This window comes from Stegostoma tigrinum, chromosome 33 (assembly GCF_030684315.1).
Source record: "Stegostoma tigrinum isolate sSteTig4 chromosome 33, sSteTig4.hap1, whole genome shotgun sequence".
NCBI classification, from domain to species: domain Eukaryota; kingdom Metazoa; phylum Chordata; class Chondrichthyes; order Orectolobiformes; family Stegostomatidae; genus Stegostoma; species Stegostoma tigrinum.
The window spans coordinates 716,394-724,271 of NC_081386.1; the positions used below are offsets into that span (position 1 = coordinate 716,394).

General features: G+C 42.9%; 1 protein-coding gene across 9 annotated transcripts in view; it reads right to left on the bottom strand.

Moving 5' to 3' along the window:
* Window positions 1-7,878, bottom strand: part of spg21 (SPG21 abhydrolase domain containing, maspardin) — a 107,296-nt gene extending 99,418 nt beyond the window's left edge. For 7 of the 9 annotated variants that reach the window (XM_059639225.1, XM_059639224.1, XM_048563133.2 and 4 more), the window contains exon 1: window positions 7,794-7,874. The gene's annotated coding sequence lies outside the window, so the exon portion shown is untranslated. Of the gene's footprint in view, window positions 1-7,758 lie in introns of all 9 variants that reach the window. The other 2 variants (XM_048563131.2, XM_048563128.2) reach the window with 2 other exon arrangements.

The following is a 7,878-nucleotide window of genomic DNA, read 5'->3' on the forward strand; positions in this document are numbered from 1 at the left end:
TTGAATGCACATGGCTGTGTAGCCAAATTCCGTATGAGCGCCAACTAGGAGTTTGCTGATGACTCTGCCGTTGTAGGGCAGATATCAAACAATGAGGTGTCTGAATATAAGATGATAGAGGGCTTGGTGTCCTGGTGCAATGATAACAATCTCTCTCTCAATGTCAACAAAACAAAAGAACTGATCATTGACTCCAGAAAGAAAGGCAGGCATGCTCCTGTCTATATCAGAGGGGAGGCTGACAGGGTTGAGAATGTCAAGTTCCTGGGTGTGACAATCGACACAATAATCGACAATCTGTCCCGGGCCTCCCAGGTGGATGTGACAGTCAAGAAAGCACAGCAACGCTGATTCTTCCTCAGGAGGCTTCGGAAATTCGGCAAGTCCATAAGAACCCTCAGCAACTTTTACAGATGCACTACAGAAAGCATTCTTCTGGTGCAAACTGCTCTACCCTCTGCAACTGGATCTTCCACAGATAAGGAGGCCAAAACTGAACACAATATTCCCTCTGCAGTCTCACCATAATTAAAGCACGATATCTCTGCTCCTGTGCTTAAACTCACCATCCTGTACAATATACCATTTGCCTTCTTTACTGCTTGCTGCATGTGCATGCTTCCCTGCTATGACTGGTGTACAAGAACACACAGGTCTCATTGCATGCTCCCCTGTCTCAATTCATTGCCATTCAGATAATATTCTGCCTTTCAGTTTTTGCTGCCAAAGCGTGTAATCCCACATTTATCTACATAAAAGATCAATAGGTGTACAAAATGAGGGCCAGGAGGCATTGATTAAGAAAACGAAAAGAAAACAATGTAAGTTCAAACAGTGGGTCTGGGAGTAAACAAACAGAAATCCTATCAAAATGTGAGTAATCTGGCCAAAAAGCATAGAAGGGAAGAGGGCATAGTTTAAGGCATATATTAAATACAGTACAAACCAGGAAAACCACTAGAAGCAGAAGCCCATGTGATTAGGAAGTCTTAGTGGCCATGAATAAATTTGAGATTAACAAGAATGCCAAACAATAAAACTACAAAGTTGAAGAGAATTTGGGATGTACACACAGGTTCCAGATAGAGGACAACTAGCCCTATCACATAGTTGGAAATGCAAGGACAACAAATCACCGATGGGAAGTCTGAGGCTCAAGCAAGGCTGGTGACACGAGGTTTTGAAGGAAACTGTGGGAACCAAAATACAAGGCAGAGCCATGACAGCAGGAATTTAACATATTTAAGCTTTGATAGCACAAATGCTTAGGAGTATAGATTAATTTCCATTAACGCTGCATTTCTGATGTAAGGTCAGCTCAACAGGAAAGTGTTCCTTCATCTTCCAGGAGGGGTATCAAGTGCAGTGGAGGGACACTGGAAGTTAAACATATATTTGCCCTCTTCACTTTTGAACCTCTTAATAAGATCTGCCACATTAAAATTGAGCTTCCTTCAGTTGAAAGCAGACCTAGATTCATACAGCACAGATAAAGCCCTATGGCCCATCAAGCCTGCACTGACATAACTACCACAGAAAGTGCATTAACCCCAACTTCCTGCACTTGAGTGTTATGATTAACATCCTCGAATGTTACGATATTTGACATACCCATCCAACCTTTTTTTAAATGTTGTACGTTTGCCAGCCTCCACTACCTTCCAAGGCAGCGCATTTCAAATTCCTACCACTGTTGAGTGACAAAGTCTTTTCCCCAAATCCCCTCTGAATCTCCTGACCCATACTCTAAATTCATTCTTGTGATTGACCCCTCTACCAATGGGAACAGCTGCTCTCTACTCACCCTGTCCATATTCCTCCATCCTACACACTTCAATCACTACTCCGCACACCCCCCACCAGCCTTCTCTACTCCAAAGGAAACAATCCAAGCCTATCTAGTTACTCCTTACAGCTCAATTTTTCCATCGCAGGCAAATCCTGGTGAAGCTCTTGTGTACCCCCTCGAGTGCTATCATATCCTTCCTGCAGTGAGGTGACCAGAACTGCACACAGTACCCCAATTGGGGCCTGACCAATTCTCTGTATTACTCCATTAACTTCTTGCTCTTACACTCTATGCGACAGCTGAAAAAAGCAAGTGTCTCGTAAGCCTTAACTATTTTGTTCACATGCTCTGCAGACTTCAGGCATCCGTGAATAGTTATCTCAAGATCCGTTTGTTCCTCTGAGCTACGCGGTTTCTTGCCATTTATTAACATAGTTATGGAAAAAGACAGGACAGGTCCACAGGTTAAGATGCTAAACTGGAGCAGGGCCAATTTTGGAGCCATTTGACAGGATCTAGCAGCAGTCGATTGGGTGAGTCTGTTTGAAGAAAATGGAACAACTCACAAATGGGTGGCTTTTAAAAGTGTGATAACAAGAGGCCAGGGAGGGTGTGTCCCTGTGAGGATGAAGGAAGCAGTTAGCAGGTTTAGGGATCCTTGGCCGACAAATGATATTGAGGCTCTGGTCAGGCAAAAGAAGCAGGCATACATTGGGTTTCGAGAGATCGGGCTCAAGTGAATCCCTAAATGACTATAAAAAGTGCAAAAGCACACTAAAGAGGGAAATGAGAAGAGCAAAATGAGGGCATGAGAATGATCTGGCAGATAAAGTTAAAGAGAATCCCAAGAAGTTCTATAGCTATATTAATAGTAAAAGGGTAGCTAAGGAGGGAATAGGTCTGCTTAAATATCAGCACTGTTATCTGTATATGGAGCCACAGGCGATGCAGGAGATTTTTAATGAATATTTCTCCTCAGTGTTTACTGAGGAGAGAATCATGGATGCTAAGGAAATAAGGGGACCAAGTGGGGACGTTTTGGTCCGCAAACATATTACCAGAGAGGTGTTTGTAGCCTTAGATTGCAATAAGGTGGATAAATCCCCTGGGCCTGATCAAGTCCATCCTCGGATGTTGTGGGAAGCGAGGAAAGATATTGCAGAAGCACTTAGAGATTTTTGCTTCATCATTAGCCACTAGTGAAGTTCAGGAAGATTGGAAGGTGGCTAATGTTGTTCCATTTAAGAAAGGTAGCAAAGACAGGCCAGGGAACTACAGGCCAATCAGTTTGACATCAGTGCTGAACAAGTTAGTGGAGAGGATACAGAGGGACTGGATCAACCAACATTTGGCTAGTCGAGGTCTGATTAGTGATGGTCAGCTTGAATTTGTGCACGTGAGGTCACGCCTGACATTAGTGACATTTAAGCAGCTACTGGACATGCACATGGACAGCAATGAATTGAGGGGAATGCAGGTTAGGTTATTTTATTTTTGGATGAGGATTATTCCACGGCACAACATCATGGGCCGAAGGGCCTGTACTATGCTGTACTTTTCTATGTTCCAAAACTTAAGAGTTTTTTGAAGAGGTAACCAAGAGAATAGATGATGGTAGGGCAATAGATGTTGTCTATACAGACTTTAATAAGGCCTTTGACAAGGTCCCACACAGCAAGTTAGTCATAAAGGTTAAGTTACATGGGGACCAGGGAAAGCTAGCTAATTGGATTCAAAATTGGCTCGATGGTAGGAAGCAGAGAGTGATGATTGAAGGTTGTTTCTCAGATTGGAGCCTGTGACTAGTGGTGTGCCACAGGGGTTGGTGTTGGAACCTTTGTCATGTTATTTACATAAATGATCTGTATGTGAATATACAGTACATGATTAGTAAATTTGTGGATGATACAAAATTAGAAGGTATCGTTGTTAGCAAAGGTGGTTATCAAAAATTACAGAGGGATCTTGATCAGATGGGGTAGTGGGCTGAAGATTGGTAAATGAAATTCAATACAGTTAAAGTGTGAGGTTTTGCACTTTGGAAAGTCAAACCAAAGTAGGACTTATACAGTGAACGGTAAGGTCCTGAGGAGCATTGTGGAACAGAGGAATACAAGTGCATAATTCTTTGAAAGCGGTATCATAAGCGGATAGGATGGTGAAGGAGGCATTTAGCATGTTGGTCGAGGCATTGAGTATAGGAGTTGGGGTGTTATCTTCCAGTTGTATAAGTCATTAGCGAGGTTGCATTTGGAGTATTGTGTCGAGTTTTGGTCGCCCCATTATAGGAAAGACATAGTTAAAGTATACAAAGCAGATGTCCAAGGTTGTTGCCAGGACTAATAGCCCGGAGTTATAAGGTTGTGTTGGCCAGGATAGGGCTTCATTCCTTGGAACGTAGAAGATTGATGGGTGACCTTATTGAGGTGTATAAAATCACGAGGCATAGATAGGATGAATGCATGTAGTCTTTTGCCCAGGAATGGGAATTGAAAACTAGGGCACATAAGTTTAAGATGAGAGGGGATAGACTTAAGAAGGGCCTGAGGGGCAACTTCTTCACACAGCAAGTGGTGCATATATGGAATAGGCAGCCGGAGGAAGTGGTCAAGGCAGATTCAATAGCAACGTTTAAGAAACATTTGGATGGGGACATGGATGGGAAATGTTTGGAAGGATATGAGCCAAATGCACACCACATACCAGTTTAGGCAAAAGGGCTTGTTTCCAGGGTGTTTTACTCTAGGTCTCTAAGTACCTCATCTTGCTTCTTCTTCTAAAGTGCTTCACCTCACACTCATCATGGTTAAGTACCATCTTCCACTCTACTGTCCATTTCCATATTTTACGAACACCATATCAGGCAGCAATCAAACATCTTTACACTGCACATGGATGATTCTTCTTTTTGAGGGTGGGAGCAGTGCATTTCAAAACATTGCCATATACGAGCTTAAGTTTAATTCAAAATTTGAAGTTAGCTTTCTGGGACATTAAGTACATTGGATTGAAAATCAGGTGGAATGGAATCGGTGTCACTTTGCACTTGTAATCTGACACACTGCTCAACGTAGGGTCTCTCAAACAAAAACACGGGCACTTAAAAGACTGAAATGGAAGAATAGCAAAATCCAACCGAAAAGCTGAATTGTCTGGCACCCAAACAAGGCCAGATGCCAGATTTAAAATATTAGCATTGAGTACAACGATGACTAATCCCAAGGTGTAAGGTGTCATTCAGGTGAACAGAATATTCAAACAACGTGTGTACTGAACGAGCTGCCAGAAGAAGTGGTAGAGGAGAGTACAATAACTTTTAAAAGACATTTGAATAGGGGAGGTCGACAGATATGGGACTATATCAGTTTCGGAAATCCGGTCAGTGTGGATGAGTTGGGCCAAAGGGTCTGTTCCATGATAGATGACTCTATGGCATGACTGATTGAAATTAAAGATGAAGGGTTGTGTTATGAAGCTTACATCATTAGGAGATACTAGAAACATGAAAACTGCCATTTGTGATACTTACTGAAATCTCTGTTGGGCTTTCTTGTGAAAAAGTAAAATGTTGCCTTTTAGTTTGGGAAGCCAGAAGGATACTAAAGTGGCAGATATTCTCACACTTGCTGAGATCAATATGGCATTTTACCTCAAGAAAATATTGGAAGAAATTCCAAGAAAGAAACTTGGCAGTCATATCCTTTGAGTACTATATCAACAATAAATCCTTGAGATATAAGCTTAAAGTATGAATGAAAACACACAATTGAAGACCTATATTCAGCATTCTGAAGGAGGATCACTGGACCAGAAACATTAACTTTGTTATTTTCTCTCCACAGATGCTGCAGACCTGTTTATCCAGTAGATTTTTATTTTCTTGAGGATATATATTGCAGTTTCAAAATAAATACTGAAGAATGGAGAAATCGCCATAGTGACTAATCATAAAGATAAGGTATAGGGTATAATTGGTCCATTTGGCCCATCGAGGCAACTCTGCCATTTAATCATAGCTGAAGTGTTTCTCAACCCTGTTCTTCTGCCTTTTCCCAATGATCTCTCATTCCCTTATCAATCGAGAAACCTATCCAGCTCCACCTTAAACACACTCAATGACTTGGCCACCATAGCATCCTACAGCAATGAATTTCACAGATTCATGATCCTTTGACTAAATAAATTCCTCCTCATCTCAGTCATCCCTTCACTCTGAGGCTATGCGCTCAGCTCCTAGTCTCACTGAGAAGTGGAAACATGTTCACCGTGTCCACTGTATCCAGGCCTCTTCATATTCCCTAGGTTTTAAAATCAGATCACCCCTCATTCCTCAAAACTCCAAGTTCAGGTCCAGAGACCCCACCCACTCCTTACATGACAAGCTCTCCATCCCCAGCAAAATTCTTGCAAATTTCCATCTTTGCCATACGCATCCATCCTTCGACACAGAGCCCAAAACTGGTCAGTGTTCCAAATGAGGCCTGACCAGTGATTGGTACTGCTGAGGATATAGATCTGCTCTTCTATTCCTAACTTTCTTCAAATGAGTACTGACATATTGCATTTGGAGATAGCAAGAACTGCAGATGCTGGAGTCAGAGACAACATAGTATGGAGCTGGAGGAACACAGCAGGTCAGGCAGCAGAGGAGCAGGAAAGTTGATGTTTCAGGTTCAGGCCCTTCTTCAGAACTTGGGGGGGGCATGGGGTGACGTGGAGGAGGGGGGGGGGGGGAGAAGAGAAGTGGAGAAGGGAGTAGGGAGTAGGGAGCTGGGAAATAAGTCGGGGGGGTGTGGCCACTTGCTCCTCAAGCAAGTGTGTAGTGTCATTGTGTCACTGGTGGCAGCCCAGGAAAGACATGTCATCATAGGAGTGGGACTGGAAGGTGGAATTAAAGTGGTTAGCAGCCAGGTATTGTCACTTTGGGAGCCTACAGCTCAATGACCTTAACACAGAATTAGCCAGTTTAAAATCTCCCCAACACACATCTAAACCTCCTGCTCATCCCTGCCTCCTTGACCTGACATAACTTGTCCATCTTCTTCCCCACCTATCTGCCCTACCCTTTCCACTGACCAATCCCCACCAGCCCTACCTACAGCCACCTATAACCATCCCACCTACCTTCCCCCAGCCCCATCCCTCCTCCCTCTATTCCTAACTCCCTTCCCAGTTCTGAAGGAGGGTCTCGGCTCAAAACGTCGACTAAAAATTTTCTTTTAGGAAAGGACTCCAGAACCACGGCAATGCTGTTGACTCAAGAGATCCATTCATATCACAACTCAAACTAAATGAACAAGTTTAGTCATATTGCATGTGCAGTTCTCCAGCAATACCATCATTATAAAAGCATTAGTCAATCATTTTGTATGACGAATGCCAGATTTCAACTTTGTTGATTCCGAATACGCCGTACCAAGGAAGTGTCCGAAAAGTTCGTGAAACGCTTTATCTACATTATCCTTGAGCACCAGGCTTTTCTAAATTCCGATGATTATTACAAATGAATTTCTGTGAAGGTCCTGTAGAATTTTCCACCTTAGTGCAATATTTTCTTAAGAGGTTTACAAACCAGATGCAAAGGTGACTTTGACATCATCATTTCTCATTTTTACCCAAAACGGTTTCTACAGCTTAGGTTATCCCTCTTAACTAATGACAGTTCAAGCAAAACAGAACCACTTATCTACCCTTCCCTAGCTTCTCGTAAAACAAAAAAAAATCACATCTCAATTCTGTTTATAAACGGGGTTTTGAGTCACAGGTGGTAGCAGTTCCCGCACACTACATTCTTCTAGATTGACACTTTCCCCACAAACACTGCCCAGGACACCCCAAGTGCTTGACAAACAAAAGTAACCTACTCCATGAACAATAGCTCACCCCGCAGCCCTCCCTATTTCCGCTTCTCCACAAACACGGGCACATCTTATTACACCCACCACTCAACAAACACAAATAACTCTTACCACAAATACAGTTCCAACCGCGCCCCCCCCTTTACCTTTAAACTCAACTGCAACCGGAAATCATTGTCCCGTGATGAGCCCGCTACGCATCCGGGTCACAAACATGGGAGGAGCTTCCAA